Source organism: Lissotriton helveticus, chromosome 9, assembly GCF_964261635.1.
Source record: "Lissotriton helveticus chromosome 9, aLisHel1.1, whole genome shotgun sequence".
NCBI lineage: Eukaryota > Metazoa > Chordata > Amphibia > Caudata > Salamandridae > Lissotriton > Lissotriton helveticus.
Window position 1 is genome coordinate 1,009,411,853 of NC_136070.1, and position 15,856 is coordinate 1,009,427,708.

Sequence of the window (15,856 nt, forward strand, 5' to 3'; positions counted from 1 at the left end):
ATAATCTTCTGTACAGAAGTGTTAAATCTTTCAAATGGCAGTTCACATGATCTGTTAACTTTAAACCAACAGCAGCTAACATATGCTCAAGATTCCTTTTATTCCAATCTGAATTAACAAAAGAAATGTCAGTTACTAACTACCTAACTGTTCTATTTTACCACACTAACAACAAGGAATCACAGACCTAGCAATGTAAAAGGCTTTTTAACCTCTTCAAACTGCATTATCTTGCAGAATATTGCTCATTCTGCTGCTTACTCCTCCTGTGTAGTACCAACATAATGGTTTAAGGGTGGGTTGTGGGGCCCTGCTCTGTCTTCTGGACTAGAGTGGATGCCAAAAATTGTGGAATTGACATGGATCTTGGATTTTCCCTGGTGAACATTACTTGGATTGGCTACGGAGGTATGAATTGCTATCAAATGTTACATACAATTGAACGCATTTTAAATTGTGAGCACCCAGACCTGATGGCTGTGTACAGTGGTGGCTATGATTTGGACACAATTAAAGGCGTTGCTCTGCAAATTCAAATGAAGACCTTGGAGCACGTAATGACTTACTTCCCTACACTGCCTTTGTGTATTACAACATATGGCAAAGGCTGAATGGCAGTAATCAAGCCAATTTTGTTCAAAGATTGAGAAATCACAGAAAATTTCAGTAAAGCAATTTTAGCATTTCTCCATAACTATGGAATGGGCTCTGTATGCCACAATAATGTCAGGTTTGCCTGAAACATGAACTTCCTTAATCACATTAAGGAATGTATCCAGTTCTAACAATAAGCGTGCACAACACACTTTTAATATAACAACTTTTTTCAGAGCCACCTTATGATCCAATTATAGAAATTGTAAAGAATAATTATTATTTAATCTTATCCGTTTTGCAGGACTCTTGCAGGACTGAACAGGGTAAATAACACTTGAGATCAATGTTTTATAGAGCGGTTGTGAGGACATTGTCCTAGCAGTGGGTGACATACACGGTGATGATTACCCCCGCGAAGTATTGAACTTGAGCATTGGGGTTGAAGCGGTTCTGGGGCACAAGGAGACATTTTACTTACCACTACAAGGCAGATTGGACCCCATCTGCGCAATCTTGCTTCGCCATCCGACCACTGTGTCGAAATTCCGCTCCACCGATTCCTGCATGCAAGGCTTTGCATGCTGGTACTTGCAGTTCTGGACTACTCCCGGATTGTGTTACAGGTGGGGAGAATCACATCTTGGGCGGAGCCTGAGCCACTGGGCTACAGAAAGCAGCAGCACAACTTTGCAGCGCAAGATGGAGGGTTCCCAATCGCTTGTGGCGCTGAGGAAGGCTAAAGAAGTGCCGAAATGCATTCGCCTGTGATCTGTGGAAAATAAATGCCTCCAACAATGTCCCCAGGTGTGGTCTTCGCTCTTTCTTCAGGAGGAGTTGGCAGTGATATTTTATGCGCGTGTCAGAGGCGCATTACGAAGACTCCCGCTTCACCAATGTGGCCCGGACATTCTGTGACAACGCTTCGGCAAAGTAACCTCCAAGGTATTGGATTCTGCCTGGGCCCGCCTCGGTGCACAATGAGAGAAAGAGCGGTTGTGAGGACATTGTCCTAGCAGTGGGTGACATACACGGTGATGATTACCCCCGCGAAGTATTGAACTTGAGCATTGGGGTTGAAGCGGTTCTGGGGCACAAGGAGACATTTTACTTACCACTACAAGGCAGATTGGACCCCATCTGTGCAATCTTGCTTCGCCATCCGACCACTGTGTCGAAATTCCGCTCCACCGATTCCTGCATGCAAGGCTTTGCATGCTGGTACTTGCAGTTCTGGACTACTCCCGGATTGTGTTACAGGTGGGGAGAATCACATCTTGGGCGGAGCCTGAGCCACTGGGCTACAGAAAGCAGCAGCACAACTTTGCAGCGCAAGATGGAGGGTTCCCAATCGCTTGTGGCGCTGAGGAAGGCTAAAGAAGTGCCGAAATGCATTCGCCTGTGATCTGTGGAAAATAAATGCCTCCAACAATGTCCCCAGGTGTGGTCTTCGCTCTTTCTTCAGAAGGAGTTGGCAGTGATATTTTATGCGCGTGTCAGAGGCGCATTACGAAGACTCCCGCTTCACCAATGTGGCCCGGACATTCTGTGACAACGCTTCGGCAAAGTAACCTCCAAGGTATTGGATTCTGCCTGGGCCCGCCTCGGTGCACAATGAGAGAAAGAGCGGTTGTGAGGACATTGTCCTAGCAGTGGGTGACATACACGGTGATGATTACCCCCGCGAAGTATTGAACTTGAGCATTGGGGTTGAAGCGGTTCTGGGGCACAAGGAGACATTTTACTTACCACTACAAGGCAGATTGGACCCCATCTGCGCAATCTTGCTTCGCCATCCGACCACTGTGTCGAAATTCCGCTCCACCGATTCCTGCATGCAAGGCTTTGCATGCTGGTACTTGCAGTTCTGGACTACTCCCGGATTGTGTTACAGGTGGGGAGAATCACATCTTGGGCGGAGCCTGAGCCACTGGGCTACAGAAAGCAGCAGCACAACTTTGCAGCGCAAGATGGAGGGTTCCCAATCGCTTGTGGCGCTGAGGAAGGCTAAAGAAGTGCCGAAATGCATTCGCCTGTGATCTGTGGAAAATAAATGCCTCCAACAATGTCCCCAGGTGTGGTCTTCGCTCTTTCTTCAGGAGGAGTTGGCAGTGATATTTTATGCGCGTGTCAGAGGCGCATTACGAAGACTCCCGCTTCACCAATGTGGCCCGGACATTCTGTGACAACGCTTCGGCAAAGTAACCTCCAAGGTATTGGATTCTGCCTGGGCCCGCCTCGGTGCACAATGAGAGAAAGAGCGGTTGTGAGGACATTGTCCTAGCAGTGGGTGACATACACGGTGATGATTACCCCCGCGAAGTATTGAACTTGAGCATTGGGGTTGAAGCGGTTCTGGGGCACAAGGAGACATTTTACTTACCACTACAAGGCAGATTGGACCCCATCTGCGCAATCTTGCTTCGCCATCCGACCACTGTGTCGAAATTCCGCTCCACCGATTCCTGCATGCAAGGCTTTGCATGCTGGTACTTGCAGTTCTGGACTACTCCCGGATTGTGTTACAGGTGGGGAGAATCACATCTTGGGCGGAGCCTGAGCCACTGGGCTACAGAAAGCAGCAGCACAACTTTGCAGCGCAAGATGGAGGGTTCCCAATCGCTTGTGGCGCTGAGGAAGGCTAAAGAAGTGCCGAAATGCATTCGCCTGTGATCTGTGGAAAATAAATGCCTCCAACAATGTCCCCAGGTGTGGTCTTCGCTCTTTCTTCAGGAGGAGTTGGCAGTGATATATATATATATATGTATATGTGTGTGTGTGTATATATATATATATATATTACCTACTGGCGGTCGCCAGTAGGTATATATAGTTAGGATTTTTTCTCTATGGGATTTTTGAAAATTCTATGTCTAATAACTTTGGCGTTTGTGGACGGAATTGGCTGAAATTTTCAGGAAAATGGCACATTTTGTTTCTGAGCAGCCCTTGAAAATTTGGGGGGGGTTCGTCAAGGGGGGGCCGAGAAAAAAGGGGGGTCCCAAAACGTGTTTTTAACATTGAGTTTTCCATAGGGCGGTTGGCCTCACTTTTAGCCCGAACGGCTGAATGGATTTGCACGAAACTTGGCAAAATTGTAGGGACTGGTAGCCCGATGTGCCTTTGCTAGGTCTCAATATATGTGCTCCAGTGGATTTTGAGAAATTAACGTTCAAAAAAAGATATATATCTGTAACAGCGGACCGGGCAGCGCTCCGGTTCGCGGACTTTTCGCGGTACGGAGCTTTGTGAAGCGAAGCTGATTGGTTCTCCGGCGTCTGTGAACATTCCAAACAGTCCGTAGCGGCCGCCATCTTGTCTCTCGGTAGGATCGAGAGACAAGAGGAGGCCAAAGCGAAGGGGCAAATGACCATAAGGGGGCATAGTAGATCCTCGCTGACCCCCTAGGTTTGATGTGGAGGTTTTAAAAGGGCCCCGCGGGGCAAAATAAATAAATAATAATAATAATCGAACGGCTGAATGGATTTGCACGAAACTTGGTAAAATATTAGGGACTGGTAGCCAGATGTGCCTTTGCTAGGTCTCAATATATGTGCTCCAGTGGATTTTGAGAAATTAACGTTCAAAAAAAGATATATATCTGTAACAGCGCTCCGCTTCGCGTAACGGAGGTTTGCGAAGCTGATTGGTTCTCCGGCGTCTGTAAACATTGCAAACAGTCCGTAGCGGCCGCCATCTTGTCTCTCGGTAGGATCGAGAGACAAGAGGAGGCCAAAGCGAAGGGGCAAATGACCATAAGGGGGCATAGTAGATCCTCCTTGACCTCTTAGGTTTGATGTGGAGGTTTTAAAAGGGCCCCGCGGGGCAAAAAAAAAAATAATAATAATAATCGAACGGCTGAATGGATTTGCACGAAACTTGGCAAAATTGTAGGGACTGGTAGCTCGATGTGCCTTTGCTAGGTCTCAATATATGTGCTTCAGTGGATTTTGAGAAATTAACGTTCAAAAACAAGATATATATCTGTAACAGCGCTCCGCTTCGCGGAGATAAAATTATATCTGTATTACCTAGCTGTTGCTAACACCAGTTAGCGACGGCTAGTAGGAGATAGCGACCATCTTGGGCCCCACTTTGCATGTGAGTGATATTTATCACTAATGACATGCAAAGTGGGCATGCCAAGATGTTAGCGACTGGAAACAGTCGCTAACATCGCTATCTCCTATTATCAACTTTTGGAAATATTCGCGATAAGCGCGAATATCTCCAAAAGCTAGCACCTGCCCTGAGCAGTTCTTAGCCATGTTATCCAATGGGAGGTGGATAACATGGCTAAGAGCATTAGCTCGGTAATGCATGAATATCGCTGAGTTTTCAGCGATATTAATGCATTGCGGTAGTTTTTTATCGTATTTGCGATAAACCTTGATAATAGCAAGGTTTATCTGCGATAATTTCTGATGATGCTTAGCGGTAAAAAAATCGTTGCTAAGCATCGTTAGGGAAAAATATCGCTTAACTTTGGTAATATGCCCCAACGTCTGTTAACGTTCGATTCGAAGGAAATCAGGAAGTGTTGAAAAACATTGTCTGCGCCATCTTGCCTTTTTTCAAATGCCACACTTTTGTCGTGCACGGCAGTCATTTTAGATGCCTTGACCAGACCCACTCTGTGCACGCTGTCGATCCTTAGCATGGCTCCCCACCCTCGCAAGCATCTCCCCCAGGCAGTGGTCACCCCCGCTCTCTGTCTTATGCATGGGTAATAAACCACCCCCCATCTGCGCTGCTCTTCCCTGAGAATCACACCCTGTGCCCGCCCGACACCTCCCTTTCGCCCTATTCACTACCGCACCCTCTGACACTCCTTTTCCTCTGTGTCCGATTGTCCAGGCCGGTCCTAGGGTATCAGCTAGCCCTGCAGATGTAGTTTATGGCCCCAGCTGTAAAGAATCACCCCTCTTCAAAGGAGTTATAGTAGATCAAGGCCCACACTCGATGAGATCCGTCACAGCAGACGCGTTCCTATTATCTGAAAACCATCCTGTATTGTGATTGGGGAGGGGACCGAGCCTGAAGCGGAAGATTCCAGGGATGACTCTTTGTACATCAAAGTTTTTACAATTATGTGTCACATTAAAAATATATAGCACTCCAACAAAGTAGTAAGATTATAAAACTTTAATAACTTATAAATATATACAAGAAAACAAAAACAGTAATAACATATAAACATTTTTAGGCAAAAAAACAACGAAGTAGCGGTCGGCTGTGCGAATAGTCCCAACGCAGCACAACGTCCAGATTTCTGGCGTGGGGCGTCGCGGGGGGTGGGTCATCAGTAGCAAACTGTTGTGCGAATAGTTCCAAGGCAGCAGAACGATGGCACCAAGGTGATGTCCAGTAAGTTGCCGCACTGGTTTTGGTATCCTACAATGCTGCTCCGAATAACGGCGTGGGGCGCCCCGGGGGAGGCGGCGTGAACGGGCCTCTCCAGGTGGAGTCTCGTCTGTTGTAGTGGGGCGCCCCTTTACCGTTTCAGTTGCCATTCCGTCTGCTTTTGGTCCACTGTGTCAAAAGCCGCAATTCAGCTGAGTTGCGCCCACTCTTGCGGTGCAGCGATAGGCGGCTGTCACAGGACTCTCAAAATGGCGGCAGGCTGTTTCCTTTTTGGGCCTGGTCCACTGAAATGGCCCTGGGACACCTTGGAAATCGGACGCTTGTCTGCTAGGTCTTGGACCCCATTCTCGAAAGCGTCCCCTCCGCCTTGAGGATTCATCAAAAGTTTTGGGGGCCCCCGACTCCTGTAGGCTTCTGGTGGGGAGCGGCTGCCATGATTGCTCGCGGAATGACCACGACGGAGCCACGAGATGGTGGTGCTCTCATGCTGACGCCAGCTTCAGTCTGAAACATCCAGAAACAAGGTGGGGCTTTCATCGTTTGGGAAAAAAAAAAAAGTTTTCATCCAATGAAAAGTGTTGTTTTTAGGTCATATGATCAAGCCTTCCATCATTAGGAAACCAAAAGTAAAATGAACCAATGAAAAGTTTTATAAACAAGTCACATGACCTGTTATGCGGCATAGGGTTTAAAATGCGTAGAAAATCCGTTGGCACGTGAGGCGGCGTCAGTAGCGGACCGATGTGCGAATAGGCCGAAGGCAACACAACGCGCCAAGATCCGGATGGCACCGAGGTGGTGTCCAGCAAGTTGCAGCACTGGTGTGGCCATCCTACAATGCTGAAAGTCGGCGGGGGGCGCCCCGTTGGCCTGTGAGTTTGCGTCAGTAGCGGACCGATGTGCGAATAGGCCGAAGGCAGCACAACGCGCCAAGATCCGGATGGCACCGAGGTGGTGTCTAGTAAGTTGCCGCACTGGTGTGGCCATCCTACAATGTTGAAAGTCGGCGTGGGGCGCCCCGTTGGCCTGTGAGATGGCGTCAGTAGCGGACCGATGTGCGAATGGGGCCAAAGGCAGCGCAACAATATTTTCTGACTAGAAGACACCACAAGGCGCTGAGATGCCAAGATTCGGATGGCACCGAGGTGGTGTCTAGCAAGTTGTGGTACTGGTGTGGCCATCCTACAATGGTAAAAGTCGGCGTGGGGCGCCCCGTTGGCCTGTGAGATGTCGTCAGTAGCGGACCGATGTAAGAATGGGGCCAAAGGCAGCGCAACAATATTTTCTGTATGGAAGATACCACTAGGCGTTGAGATGCCAAGATCCGGATGGCACCGAGGTGATGTCTAGCAAGTTGCTGTACTGGTGTGGTCATCCTACAATGCTGAAACTCGGCGTGGGGCGCCCCATTAGCCTGTGAGATGGCGTCAGTAGCGGACCGATGTGTGAATAGGCCGGAACCAGCACAAGGCGCCAAGATCCGGATGTCACCGTGGTGGTTTCATAGTTGAGAGGCACTTCATCTGCAGTGGGGCGCCGAGATCCGGATGGCACCGAGGTGATGTCTAGCAAGTTGCTGTATTGGTGTGGTCATCCTACAATGCTGAAACTCGGCGTGGGGCGCCCCATTAGCCTGTGAGATGGCGTCAGTAGCGGACCGATGTGTGAATGGGGCAAAGGTAGCGCAAGAATATTTTCTGAATAGAAGACACCACAAGGCGCTGAGATGCCAAGATCCGGATGGCACCGAGGTGGTGTCTAGTAAGGTGCACTGGTGTGGCCATCCTACAATGCTGAAAGTCGGCGTGGGGCGCCCCGTTGGCCTGTGAGATGGCGGCAGTAGCGGACCGATGTGCGAATGGGGCCAAAGGCAGCGCAACAATATTTTTGGAATAGAAGAGACCACAAGGCGCTGAGATTCGGTTAGCACCGAGGTGGTGTCTAGCAAGCTATGCAGCTGAGTTGCGTGCGCACTTGCGGCGAATAGGTCGAAGGCAGCACAACAATGTTTTCTGAATAGAAGACACCACAAGGCGCTGAGATTCGGTTACCACCGAGGTGATGTCTAGCAAGTTGCCGCACTGGTGTGGCCATCCTACAATACTGCTCCGAATAACGGCGTGGGGTGCCCGAAGGGGGGGGGGGAGGCGGCGTGAACGGGCCTTTCTAGGTGGAGGCTCGTCTGCTGTAGTGGGGCGCCCCTTTACCGTTTCAGTTGCCATTCAGATGAGTTTCGGCTGCTCTTGATGCTACAGCGACAGGCGGCTGCAACAGGACTCTCAAAATGGCGGCCTGTTCTTTGGATTTGGGCCTGGTCCACTAAAATGGCCCTGGGACACCTTAGAACTCGGACGCTCGATTTTTTTTTCCTTTCCTGTACATGCAAAAAAAGGTAAATGCCCGGTACGTTACACGCTTCATCTGCCACGATGAACTCTCCAGAGGAACCGAAAAAAAATATAGTTATGGTAACTATACGATGCATCGTCATATGGAGAGGTGGCACCAATTAATTATAGTGCTGCATAAAAGAGAGATTTGGAGGAGAACCCCTGACCTGCTAGTACATTCATCAAAGAAGTGGCACTGACAGCATCAGAGGCAAGGGAAACGGTCCCAAATATTTAGAAGAACTTTGGAAAGATTAAAATGACATGTTTAGATTGTGGCAAATTAATTTCATGTGGACAGATGAGTGTTACTCTAATAAATACAGCATATGAACATCATCATAGTCGATGGTTGGTAGAGACATTTTGACTATATCCTGGACCTGCCCGTCCTCGCCCAAAATGGCGCCGGAATAAATGGGACTCGTAACTCCTTGTTGTGTACTGGTTGCAGAACCTTGAAATCACGAGATACGTATGCAGTTTTGAAGCACATGGCGGGCGGGGACGAGAATTGATTGAATATTTCGACATCCCTATTGATATTAAGTTCTGATGTGTTATTGATTACTGTACTATTGAAAGTTCGAATTAACGTCACCCATGGTACTTGCCCGCAAATGTATATCTAGATAATTTATTGTAACTGGCCCTGTCGTATTTTAATTATAAAATGTACGTCCACCGATTCCGTAACTGTTAGACACCTTAGTTCTTGCAACCTAATGGCCCGCCCGTTACGTTCCTCTACAGTGTAAATGTCTACTCATCATATACGATTACAGTTTGCTCCGTGGCCGGCCCACGTGGTTATAGGCTCGTATTTGTATAATGAAATTTTCACAATAAAGGTTTTTAAAAGAAAACATGGTAGTAGTATATACATTGGTAAAGTTTTTAATAATAGTCACTGTTTTAGAATCATTAAAAGGCAAGTGAAATAAAGCAGACCAATTACATGAAGGGTAAAAGGTATAATACGAAGGAACGCAGTAAAGATAAATGGTCAAGGGCTGTTGTGTTTTCTACTCCTGCAACATAAAGTGATCGATAAGAATCTCATATTCAGGCGTATCGGCGACTAAGACAGCAGGTCGACCCTCTTTTGCTCAACGGCTCCGTCATGGGACGAAGAAACGCTCTTTTTCTCGAAAAAAGAATATATTTTACTTGCAGGACAGTTGTAAATTTTCCGGGAAAGTACATTAGCCCGGAACATTATAACATATATTTAAGAAAAAATAATGTTCGGAAGTAATAAAAAGCGTAATTTTTAGGTCATATGACCAAGCCTTTCATCATTAGAATAAGAAAAGTAAAATGAACCAATGAAAAGTTTTATTAACAAGTCACATGACTTGTTATGCTTACGTTACGCGCTGCGCGCCCCGGATGACTTCCGGATGCGCTAACGCGGCGCGTCATATGACGCATTATGCGACAACGCAGGTCCAGAATATAGTCAAAATGTCTCCACCAACCAGCGGTCGGAACACAACCCCTTTCAGCAGGCTAAATAGTTCTGTTAAATGACAACAGAAGGGACAGGCAACAAGAACCATCAGTCAAAGAGGGGAGGGCTAGTTCTTCTCTACCGGGTTACATTGGGGCGCTACCGGAACTGATCGAATTGGTAGTCTACAGTGTTTCTGGATGTTTCAGACTGAAGCTGGGGTTAGCATGAGAGCAGCACCATTTCGTAGCTCCGTCGTGGCCATTCCGCAACCAATCATGGCAGCCGCTCTTTATCGTTATTTTGGGCGGGGTGGGTGGCGGAGCCGAGCTGTTTTGCAGCCATCATTGTGTGGAGTTCAGTTCATCTCACTAGTTTTGTATTTGTCATGAGGGGTTGTTCCTAAAATTTCTATTTTAGCGAGGTCAAAAAGAGATCCCATTAGTGGCCTACTGATTTTGCTCGATTCCTTTTCTTTTTTTTTTACACGATTTTTCGTTATCTGCAAAGACTAAACAGAGTATTGCGACTCTGTGTTTGTTTGTAAATAGAGAATGAACCAAAGAGAACCAATTCTAAAACAGTAAATACTTGGATAACAATCAATCAAATGGAGAGAGAAGCAGGCACGACGTATTACAACGGGGGCAAAGGCCTGCGTTAACTACCCTTCACTATGTGCAAAGAGAGAGTACTCCTAATAGAAATGAGGGGGGGGCACCATTCAAAGCAGATCAGTGTGCATAAACACGAAAATGTTTTCACTTACCACGTACTTGACATTCGACAGCTTATGATATTTGCTATTAAAAAACCATTGAAATTCACTGAAAAAACCATAGGTTATAGACCATATATAGTTAGGAATTAGCATTTACAAAACCTTGAAAATTCACTGAAAAAACCATAGGTTATAGACCATATATAGTTAGGAATTAGCATTTAAAAAACCTTATTTTACTCACACAAAACCATTGAAATTCCATATATAGTTAGTTGCACTAACTATATATCGCGCACCCGCAATCCACTGCTGATGATGTCACATATTACATCATTCATGACATGGTCAGTGACATCACTGATGACATCACTGATGACATCACTGATGACATCACTGATGACATCTCAAATGACATCACTGATAACATCTCAAATGACATCACTGATGACATCTCAAATGACATCACTGATGACATCACTGATGACATCTCATTTGACATCAATGACCACATCACTGATGATATCATTCATGTGACAATACAATGCATCTCCTCACACTTTAATATAACCTCTGTTACACCCAGTGTTAAATACAGAGTATAATTTTTGAAACCATTGACACACCAATACTAGTTACTACATACGCACTCAGTGATTCCTATGTTTACACACACATTCACTCATTTACCCATACAATCATTCATACATACAATCACTCATCTTTACAACACTATCATATGCACTCATACACCTATACAGACTCTCATACTCTGTCACTCATCCATGGAGTTACTCACACACCTAGTCAGTCCTGTAAATAATCAATCACACTTCCATTTTCTAATCTATACAGTTAAACATAGAGCACCTTACATTTTGAAACATATACTAACACATACTTACTCTCTTATACAATCATTGATACAACTACACATTGATCTGCACAGAGTCACACACCTCCCAGCCAGCCACACACACACTCAGTCTCCCATACAAATACTTGGGCAATCAATCAATAACCCATATAGTTACTCATATAGCTACTGACCAACACATGCAGCAGTTTACAGAACAACAGACATAATGATGCACAAATTAAGACAGTTTAGTCACTAACCCATGCACTCAGTGAGACACATTTAATCACTCACTCATACAGTCAGTCACGCACCTACTAAATCCTTCATCCAGACACTTCTACATCTACTCATTCTTCAATATGTAAAACATATTTAAACTTTACAGAAACAAAAAATCACTGGATGTTGTTATCAGTCATGTCATCAGTGATGTCATTTGAGATGTCATCAGTGATGTCATCAGTGATGTCACTGACCATGTCATGAATGATGTAATATGTGACATCATCAGCAGTGGATTGCGGGTGCGCGATATATAGTTAGTGCAACTAACTATATATGGAATTTCAATGGTTTTGTGTGAGTAAAATAAGGTTTTTTAAATGCTAATTCCTAACTATATATGGTCTATAACCTATGGTTTTTTCAGTGAATATATATATATATATATATATATATATATATTCACTGAAAAAACATAGGTTTCAGCCACGTTATAGTTAGGAATTAGCATTTAAAAATCCTTGGAAATTTACTTAAAGTCAGAGATAAATGCATTGTGTTTATTAATTGAATTATCTCTCCTATGAATGATGGTGACAGCACTGTATTGAGATTGTTCACATGCATCTAAAAATTTAGATAAAGATTTACAAAAACTGCTTGAGTCTGTGGTGATTTACTTAAAGTATAGAAAAGTTAGTTTATGTTAATTATCGCCATCAACTAGATTCAACTAATAGTCCATCGACCAGAGGAAAGAACTTGTTGATCTGTGAAGAGTTAGTTGAAAATTGAATAGAGGTATTGCATAAACTAATCCTGAACAGTTTGTGAAATTTGAAAAAAGCTTGACACCCCAACGGTTTAACCACTGATCTTTTTTATCACACCTAGCTATAATATTACTTTTCCCTTAGTTATTTTCAGTGAATTTTTAGTTTTTTTGTAGCGAAAAGTAATATTTTATTACCCTACATAAAGCCAACCCCTTCGGCCATGCGCTGTGGTGGGATGGCTTGGCCACAGCACCTAATGTTTTTTAAAGGGGAGAGGAGCACATTCTTCCCTCCCAAGCTATATTTGGCCCTGTAGACCCCATCCCCCAGGGCCTTTTTTTTAAAGGGGGGCGGCGTGGCCAGTTCCCCAAGCCTTATTGGGCCCAGGGGACCTTTCTCCCCCCCTCAGAGTCCTATAATGCCCTGGGGATCCCATCCCCTAGGGCCATTTTTATTGCATGGAGAGAGGGCCCATGCTGCCCCTTTCCCCAAGCCTGGTGACCCATATCCCAGGGCCCTTGTTTTTGTAACGGGGAAGGGCTCTGTGCGGCCCCTCTCCCTTATAAAAAAAAAAAGGTTTTTGGTAATTTCTACAATCCCTTTAGTCCCGTGTGGATGGCACTGTGCAAATCCTACGCTTAAAAACTTTGCTAGAAAAACAGACATTTGAGGTAAGCAGTTTCTACCCTGCACCCTTTTCTTTTTTTTCTTGACGTTTTTTCTTGTGACTCGGTTCAACCGAGTCACAAGATGGCTGCAAACACTTCCTGGTTGAAGTGTTAGCATCCAATCAGAGCAGTGCATTTCCCTGGATGAGCTAGTCTTTGTTCACAAAGACTTCGCGACCAGAGATATCACTATAATTTTAAACTTAAATGTCTCAATAACTACTGAACGGATTTACAACAAATGAGCAAAAGGCAGTTCCCTGAACCAACAACTACCTCCTTGACAAATTTGGCGTAAGTCCGTTCAGCAGTTCGGAAAGTAGCTGTAGCTAAAGCTTCCTATGGGAATTAACATTACAAGCACAACCTTATTTTGCACCCCAAATTTTAGGTCCCCACTGCATGGATCACCCCAAACTTTCCATAACAATTTTTCTTATTGTGTCGACAGGCACGTCCTATTGTTTACCCGCACTGAAATAATCCAAAATGAGAAATCAATGATGCTGAAGGATGGTGATGCTTCCTCTGCTGCCCTTTGTGCTGTAACATGTGTGTCTGTGTGTGTGTGCGTGTGTGTGTGTCTGGATGTGTGCATGTGTGTGTGTGGATGTGGAAAGTGTGCATTGTTACTATACGTGCTGGATGAGTTTGTAAGTAAGGGACGCATGGAATGCTGCTACAAATTATGTATCCTTTTGTAAAGGTGTGGGCGAAGATTTACATCTTTGCCTGAAAACACTATTTCATTTTTTCTATCCACAGACATTCCTTTAATCATGCTTGGAAAGCTGCACCAGGCACAGGTTGCCAGGCTTTCTACTTGGAATGCCCTATGATATCTCTCTAAAGCTGCTCTTCCACATCTGAGGAATTCCACATAGTGTAGATTGACATCTTGAGGGAATGAAGACCCTCCATAAAACACACATTTTGTTTTCTTTCTCGCCAAGGGGGAACATTGTTTTCCCATTGAGAAAGGCCATCCCCTAGCAGCAACCAAATGTGGAGGTGATCTGTTCCCTTTCTTGGAAGAAAAGTTACTCCAGTCCTTGACTAATTAACCTTATGGAAATTTTCAGAGAGGGATAGGGTCGCATTAGAGTTTCCTAATGGCCACAAATGTAAATGTTTATGGCCATCTCCCAAACTTACAAATCACGACTTGGCACTTCTCCTTCCTTTCCACATGCCAGGAATTATTTTGTGAATTCCAAGCAGGTGAAAATGGACCTGAAGAAATGTAAAAGGACCCAATATATCTACATTATGTATGTTAGAGAAGTTTAGTAAAAACCTTTCTCTACAGAACAGCTAAAAGAACTGATGTAGCAATGCTAGTTTTACTTTAGGCTCTGATGATAATGCAGGGGTTGTGATATGTGCATTGAAACGTCTCCTTGACCTCGTAATGTGATAGCTCTCAGTAGTGCAGCAAGTGCAGTGTCATTGGTGTCCAAGGGATGAGTTGCTTTCAGTACCCCTAAATTACTCTCTTATCCTCGCATTTAAACCAGAATACCCATCCTTCTAACACTGTAGAAAGGCCAATTGCCCTGAGGCTCCAATGTTGGTGCAAACTCACAAACAAGTAAGGGCCTTATTTATGAGGCCTTGCGCCACTTTTAGGCCGCCGGTGCGTCACTTTTTGTGACGCACCAGTGGTCTAACAGATGCGCCATGTTGCGTCATATTTACAAAGGGGCGCATCTAAGGAGATGCGCCACTTTGTAAACCCCTGCGCCACATTATACCTACGCCAGGTATAAGGTATAATGTATGCGGGGGGGTGTTCTGACGCAAGAAAGGGTCATAGAAGTGACGCAGTGAAATCTATGAGATTTCACTGAGCCACTTCTAGGACTCAAATGCATCAATATCTTACGCCTGCCTCATGGCAGGTGTAAGACTGACGCAGGCACCTTGAACATGGGACTAGCCCATGTATAATGACCCATTGCTGGAGTTGCGTCACTTTTGTGACACACTCCAGCAATGCGTCATTTTTATGCCCACAGATGTGTCAGAAATACTGACGTATCTGTAACTCCGTGCGCCATGATGCGTAGACAGTAAATATGACGCATCATTGGTGTCGCAAGGAGGGCGCAATGAAAAGTAACGCATCGCTGTTTACACGCAGCGATGCGTCACTTTTCATAAATGGGGCCCCAAAGTGTCTAGGAGCCAGATTTATCATTCTCTCAAGCAGCACAATGCAGCAAGCCACCTTGCTGTGCTGCGTGAAAGGGCAGGAATGCATTGTATTTACCATTAAATCATGCATTCCTATCCTTTTCTAGCATTGGCGCACTTTTGGCTGCCTAGCGCCAATGCAGGCACCTTGCATTAAGGTGCAAGGGTGCCTGCTTTGTAGGCAGGGTTGTGTTTGTAGGAGAGTGGGGTCTGCAATCCTATGGTCACCCCAGATTTTTGCTTTTTGCTTCACTGGTTTACGACTTTCCCTGGCTGTGGGCCTGCTAATCAGACCCACAGCCTAGCTGTTCTCTCTCTAAATTGACAACCATGTACGTTAGGTGCATTTACCAATTGGTACTGGGCCACCTTATCAGTCCCTGTACAAGTGTACCTTAGGTACCCAGGGCATAGGTGTACCCAGGGCCTACCAGGGGCTGAAGCATGTATTATGCCACCCCTGCTGGCCATCTAAAACTGACACAACTGGCTGCACGACAGCTGGGGCAAGGTGGTGTAATCATCCTTTGCTGTAGATATAGTATACCTATATCTAACCCTAATATGGACACATATCCTTCTATCAGTCACTCCTATGGCAGGTCTTAAC